At 44.1% G+C, this 7,107-nt stretch overlaps 1 non-coding gene across 1 annotated transcript; it reads left to right on the forward strand.

Annotated features, from left to right (window-relative positions):
* Positions 1-4,245: 4,245 nt before the first annotated feature.
* On the forward strand, positions 4,246-4,348 carry LOC115895403. Its single transcript, XR_004055599.1, has one exon. It is a non-coding gene; the product is annotated as a U6 spliceosomal RNA (small nuclear RNA).
* The last annotated feature ends 2,759 nt before the right edge of the window (positions 4,349-7,107 follow it).

Genomic DNA, 7,107 nt, shown 5'->3' on the forward strand with positions numbered 1-7,107 from the left:
TACAAAGATTTACAAACTAGGTCCACAACTTGTTCTAGCTTTACTTATTCAGTGAACATTTGCCAAGGCCCAACTCTATACAAAACGTCTTGCTAGATCCTAGAGGCAGCACCCAGAACAATATCAGGTCCCAGTATTTGTGCCAAAAAAAAATGTTGGCTATATCAATAATCATATTAATTACTATTATCAGCATAATGCTTGGCATATAGTAAGTGCCCAATAAATGCTCTAATTCTTCCAAAGGCCCTAAAACAAAATATTACCACAATATTCATCCTTACATATAAGAAAAATAGAGGCCTGCCATGCTGGCTCATGCCTGTAATCTCAGCACTTTGGGAGGCTGAGGTGGGTGGATCACTTGAGATCAGAAGCTCAAGACCAGCCTGACTAACACGGTGAAATCCCATCTCTACTAAAAACACAAAAATTAGCCAGGCATAGTGGTGTGTGCCTGTAATCCCAGCTACTCAAGGGGCTGAGGCAGGAGAATCTCTTGAACCCAGGAGATGGAGGTTGCAGTGAGCCAAGAAGTTGCCACTGCACTCCAGCCTGGGCAACAAAGCGAGATTCTGTCTTGAAAAAAAAAAAAAAGTAAAAGAAAGAGAGAAAGAGGAAAGAAAGAAAGAAAGAGAGAGAGAGAGGGAAGGAAGGAAGGAAGGAAGGAAGGAAGGAAGGAAGGAAGGAAGGAAGGAAGGAAGGAAGGAAGGAAGGAAGGAAGGAAGGAAGGAAGGAAGGGAAGGAAGGAAAAAAGATAGTTTTAAAGAGTTTGCCACTCACTGTAAATTACATAATCAATAAGTTGCACAGTCAACCTAAACTATAAATCCATAGTTTGTGCCCTTAACCATTATGTTACACTGTTTCTAAACAAGTAAATGAATAAATGAGAATAAAGATAAGAGTCTGTCCCTGAAGGTTTTACAATATAGTAGGTGACTGACATGCAGAAACAATTACAATTCAAAATAAATCTGAGCTGGAGGAACTGGGAAGGTGTTACACCCAGGATAACATTTGAGCTGGGTATCAAAGATGGAGAAGTTCAGACAAGCCAATAGACAAGGAGAGGGAATTCCTAGCTCAGAAGGTGGCATATTCAAGGGCATGATGGGCAGTGCCACACCACCAGGAAATGGGCCACATCACAGGAATGAGAAATCCCTTGTAATTTCTTACACCATGTTACTGGGCCAAGAAAGTCCTCCACTGCGATAAAGTCGCCAGGAGTGACAGGAGAAAGGCAGAAACTTGGCTGGCCATATGCTGTTCAAGGCTAGCATTCATTCTACAAATCTTTATTAAGCCTATTTACCAAGTCTAGCTCTGTGCTGGCCCTGGGGCCATGACTAGTAGGGCATTGCAGGCCTGCGCTACAAGCTTCAAAGGCCAGTCTGCCTCAAATAGAAGCTCCACAAGCCAGCCAAGGCTCAAGAAGAAATCTTAGCCAGATGACTGACCTTTAGGAAGATTTTGAACTAGTGGCCAAATCACTGGGGCAGAAATCCATCCTCTTCTCAGCCAGTCTTTGTCCTGGTGGGCAGCCAATCGTGTCAAGTTGTTTAACTGGACCTCACGGTGTCCAAGAGAGGCTGGGTCAGCAGATGCTTTATCTGAAGACATCCTTAGTGCCCTTATTTTTCCTGGTCCTGAGTGCTTTCACCATTATTGCACTAGTGTGAGTAGCTGAAAAAAAATCCTGGTAGCGTAACTATATGAACAGTGGTGTTTAAGGGCTGGCTGAAAAGGCTTCAGAGGCTTGCAAGAGGATCAAGTTTACATGAAGCTTGTGTCTGCTTGGCTCTGTTTCAAAGGCCACAAATTCTTGCAAGAATTAAGGAGAGAGATTTCTCAAAATCCTTTTCACTCAAGGTGTGCCAGGATTAGGCAAAGATTAGGTCCATCATGCACAACCTGTGTTACTATGCCTCTTTCTCTTACTGGGACCAAGCTGGCTCAGCGATGTTCTGCTTGGCTGCAGAGGGATGGACAAAGTGGGCCTAAAATCTGCGTCACTAACACTAAAAGGTAAAGTTTTCAGATCTCCAACAGGCTGAACTGATCCTCCAGAAACAGACAAATTTACCAAAAATCAATCCATCAACAGCAAACATGCAAAATAACCAATTTTCCAAAAGTTCAATAAACAGTTTAAAAATTTACCAAATTCATACTTTGTGTTCTAGATACCCCTACCTATTACCCTGCTTCTGCCTCCACCTCTTGAATTTTATTTTCAAATTTCTATCAAAATGATCAATGGATTGAACACTTAATGAACTGGTCATTCAGTGAATTGATTCTTAGCTAACTAATTTTCCACAAACAGCCCCTCACCTGGTGCATACACAGGCTTGTGAATCTCTCTCCTCTTCTTCAATTGGAGTTTGAGAGCACCTGTTAGAAAGGGGTTCAGTCCTGATTCACCTAAGCAGGTCTGAATATGGGAGACTTGTCACCATCCTCTATTGAGAGACAGCATCCTTCCCCAGGGTGGAAAAGAAGCTTTCATGTTGAAAGCTTGCCTGCTGTTTATTTACGTGAATTTGGGCGCTTTCTCTGACCTCGCTGAAAAGTCATTATGAAAGAGCAGGCTCTTGGCAGGTGTGTACGTTATAAGTGACACGCTTTAAAAACACCTCGTGTAAATCAGATATTGCCATAAAATGGAAATTGCAGCTACAAATTGCATACTTATTACAGCAGTGTCTGCTATATGAGGCAATGTTGACGGTATATAACAGGTAGCTTGAGAAATAGAAAGTTACATGTGGCACATAAAAGATAATTATTTTTCACTTCACAATAATACAATCTCTCTTATTTTTGACATCACAGAATCCTACATCAAAACTGGAAAGATTCTTATGGACTTTATCCAGCCCTTCATTTTATAGCTAAGAAAGCTAAGGCTTGTGAAGGGATGAAATCTGCCCAAGGTCACCCAGAACCTGGCGGCGCTGCTTCCTTGACATACACCCACCATGTGGAGGCTCCATGGCTCTGTCCACTTTCCTTAATGAGTCTGTGGAAGCAGGAAGTCTACTTGAGTCTACTCCATACAAGGCACCAGAGACAAGGCAAGAGACACATGGCCCCTGCCATCAAGAAGCTCACATTGGCCACACTGGTGGGGAAGCTGAGCCCCAGGGAGCCCGCACAAGGAGCAGTGCCAGAGGCAGGTCAGATTGCCTCCCAAGCCCCTGACTCTGGGCCCACAGGGCAGTGCTGGCACAGCCCAAGGACAGAGGTGTGTGCCCTGGCCCCTGAACTCCCTGAGTGCATTTTTTAAAATTCTCTTAAAAATGTGAGAGAGTCAATATCCTATTGTACTGTAGTTTTGCAAAGTGCTATCATTGGGAGAAACTGGATAAAGGGCATATGAGATCACTCTATTATTTCTTACAAATGCATGTGAATCTACAATTATCCCAATATAAAGTCAATTTTAAAACTATGGGAGGATTTTCAAAATGGCATAAAATGGTATATCCAGTCAAGACAGTGCTGTGGTTGGCTCACAAACCACTCTCACTTGAGCCTCACTTGCAAACAAAATAACATCTCCCTAGCGAAGACCAGAAATGGATCAGTTAGGTGATGAACACCCTTAAAGCCCTAATGTGGCTAGGCTCGGTGACTCACACCTGCAATCCCAGCACTTTGGGAGGCCAAGGCGGGTGGGTCACCTGAGGTCAGGAGTTTGAGACCAGCCTGACCAACATGGTGAAACCCCATCTCTACTAAAAATACAAAAATTAGCCCAGCATGGTGGCACATGCCTATAATCCCAGCTACTCCAGAGGCTGAGGCAGGAGAATCGCTTGAACCTAGGAGGCAGAGGTTGCAGTGAGCTGAGATCGCGCCATTACACTCCAGCCTGGACAACGAGAGCGAAACTCCATCTCAGAAAAAAAAAAGCTCACATTTGGGTGCAGTGGAAATACAATGCTACAATGCTTGGGCTTTGCCTCTGCCTCTGCCTCTTCCTCATTCTATGTCCTTGGGCTAGTCATCTAATCTCATTGGGTTTCAGTTTCTTGGTTTTGTTCTGTTGTTTTTTTTTTTTAAGATGGGGGTCTCACTATGTTGCCCATGCTGGCCTTGAGCTCGGAGGCTCAAGTGATGCTGCTTCCTCAGCCTCCTGAATAACTGGGACTATAGGTGCACACCACTGTGCTCAGCTCTCGGTTTCTTAGTCTGCAAAATGAAGCTAATTTCACCTACCTGTCTCACAAGGGCATCATTTGGCAGCATATATACTAAAATTGGAACGATACCGAGAAGACAAGCATGGGCCCTGTGCAAGGATGACACGCAAATTTGTGAAACGTTTAGTTTTTTAAAAAAAAGAATTAAATAAGACATTCTAGGTAGGATTATTAAAGATGGTGTTTAAGCTATCAAGAGCTGTATTCATTTCAGACTCTACAAAAAGACCAACACTGCAGGAAGACAGTGAGTGCTGTTGAAGTTCAGGGTCAGACTAATGTGGCAAAAGTCCTCAAGAACTTTAGCCTTTTCTGTAGATCATCTATGCTGAAGACATTGCCCCAGATTTATCATTCCAGAAGCTATGCAGATCTGCCCTCTCCCAGGCACTCACAGGGTCATGATTATTCACTCCAATTCAGAGTTACTTTCTGATTTCAGAATTCAGAATTCTAAGTCCATTCAGTTTTCCAGGTGCGCACCTCTGAAACTGCCACCACTAATCCTATCTCACAGAATGTAAGCTGCCTGAGAGCTGGGATGTTTTGGTCTTTCATTCAACAAATGTTTATGGAGAGCCCACTTTTTGCCCAGCTCAGAACTAGCCACTGCCAGTACTATAATGCACAAGGAACAAAACAGACAAACTCTTCCTTTAATTGGTGTATGCAATTAAGAAATAGAAAGTGGGAGGCTGAGGCAGGAGAATGGCATGAATCCGGGAGGCGGAGCTTGCAGTGAGCCGAGATCACGCCACTGCACTCCAGCCTGATGACAGAGCAAGACTCCATCTCAAAGAAAAAACAGAAAAGAAAAAAAAAAAAAAGAAATAGAAAGTGGGGAGAAAAGGGAGAGTAAAACAACCCCACCAAGATAATGTCAGAGACTGGCAGGTAGTATGACAGAAATGAAAGTAACTGGCTGATTTACTGACTAGGAAGTTGTGTGTGATTGGGTGGCATTCAGCTGGTATACACATATGCTGTTCCAGTTGTAAATGGCTAGCATCGGTTTGGATTACCTAGTGAGTACCAACCCTGTTGTCAGAAATGTTTAATGCCACCCCTGGTGTATGGTACAGCATTAGTCAAGCAAGGCATCTTTGAGAGCATAGCACTGAGCAGGAGCTGCATAAGGAGAGGTTGGCCATGAGTACATGTAAGGGAGGCATGCTCCAAGAGACAGAACCAAAAGGTGCAAAAGACCTGTGGCAGGAACTAGCATGGAGTAAGAGAGCAGCAGAAAGAGGGCAGCCAGGGTAACACTGGAGCACAGGAACCTCCAAGGCCAGCCAGGTGGGCAGGAGACAAGGAGACAAGGTGGGCAGGAGCCGCCTATGGGATTTGGGGATTCTTCTCAGTGTGATAAGGAGACAGAATCCTTATAAGGAGAATTCTAAGCAGGGGACAGGATTTGGGTTTTCATTTTTACACGAGCACCCTGGCTGCTTTTGTAGAGAGGCAAGAGTGTATCCTCAGTGCCTAGAATCGTGTCTACTGCATAGCAGGTATTGATAATCTACTATGAAATCAAAGAATGAATATGCCGAACCTTCTCTGGTACTGAATGGAGCCATTCGTGATATGAGTTTAGCTTCTTTTAGATCCTCTCTCTCTATGGCCATTACTGAGCAAAAGTGAATGTCCTCACAGACTCTAGCTGCTAATGGTGCTTGAGCTGTTAGGATGAGCCCCAGTTTTGATGGTGGTTCCTAAGGCAGGCTCAGGGTCCTACACACCAGAGCTCCTCACAGGGTACCATGCTATGCTTCCAGGCAGAAGTAGACATCTGAGATCTTTATCACTCACAGACGTTACCATGCAGAAGCCTATGCAAAGAAGCTCCTATGTTTAAGTGGGTCTCTCTGGAATAATGGTAAAATTAGACTGTCATTCAAGAAAATTGCTTCCTTGGGATTGCCATTAGCACCTCAGAAGTTGCAATCTGGGGTTTGCGTGTGATTTTTTCATTTTGCAGACTTTACTGCTGCTTCTCAAAGGTGTTTTTTCATTGCAACTTTTCTTCTTTTCCCCTTGTCATCTCCCCATCTGTTCCTAACAGTCGTACATCGCAGAGGGAAGGTCCTCACCATTGTGCTCATCTTTTCACTCAGACAGTGAAAAGCACTCTGAGGGGGAGGTGGGACATGCACAGGAGGCCACAGTGAGGCCTTCAGAAAGAGATAGCACCATCTGCAGTTGACACTGTGGGTGGCCTAACCAACACATTTCCTCCTCTTCTTCTTCCTAAAAGAATCCAGATTTTGTCCAGGTCTGCATGAAGCCATGTGTTTCACAGGAAACCAACCCCACCCCCAGCTCTGGGGATAAGCCTGATTGCTTTGGAAGTAATCCCAAAACCCTTGCAATGATTGACTCAGGAAAGGTGACCAAATTGAACCAAAGAAAAGAAAAGGAGAAGCTTGGGAGAGACCTTTGTTTACTTATTTGGCAAATATTTATTGTGCGCCTACTATGTTCCAGGCACTGCTATTAAATGCTGGGAATACAGAAATTATGCGGCAGGGAAAAGAAGGAAGTCATGACTCTGCGAAGAGACACAGACAATAAACAAATTAAGTCATAAAATATGTATAGTATTTGACGATGATCAGTGAAACAAGGTGAAGTAAAGCAGAGATGGAAAGCATGAAAGTGCAAGGGCTGCATTTTTAAATAGGGTTCTCAGGGAAGTCTATTTGAGGAAGGTGAGGGATTTGTCATAATGAAGTCTGTAGGGAGATCATTTCAAGAAAAGGGTCCTGGAGCAGGATGGGCTTAGCATGTTTGAGGAGCAGCAGGGAGGTCAGTGTGCTGGAGTAGAGTGGACAAGAGGGACAAGAGCAGAAGAAGAAGTCAAAGAGGTGACACTGAGGCTGATCCTGCTGGGCAC

This window comes from Rhinopithecus roxellana, chromosome 20 (genome assembly GCF_007565055.1).
Source record: "Rhinopithecus roxellana isolate Shanxi Qingling chromosome 20, ASM756505v1, whole genome shotgun sequence".
Taxonomy (NCBI): Eukaryota; Metazoa; Chordata; class Mammalia; order Primates; family Cercopithecidae; genus Rhinopithecus; species Rhinopithecus roxellana.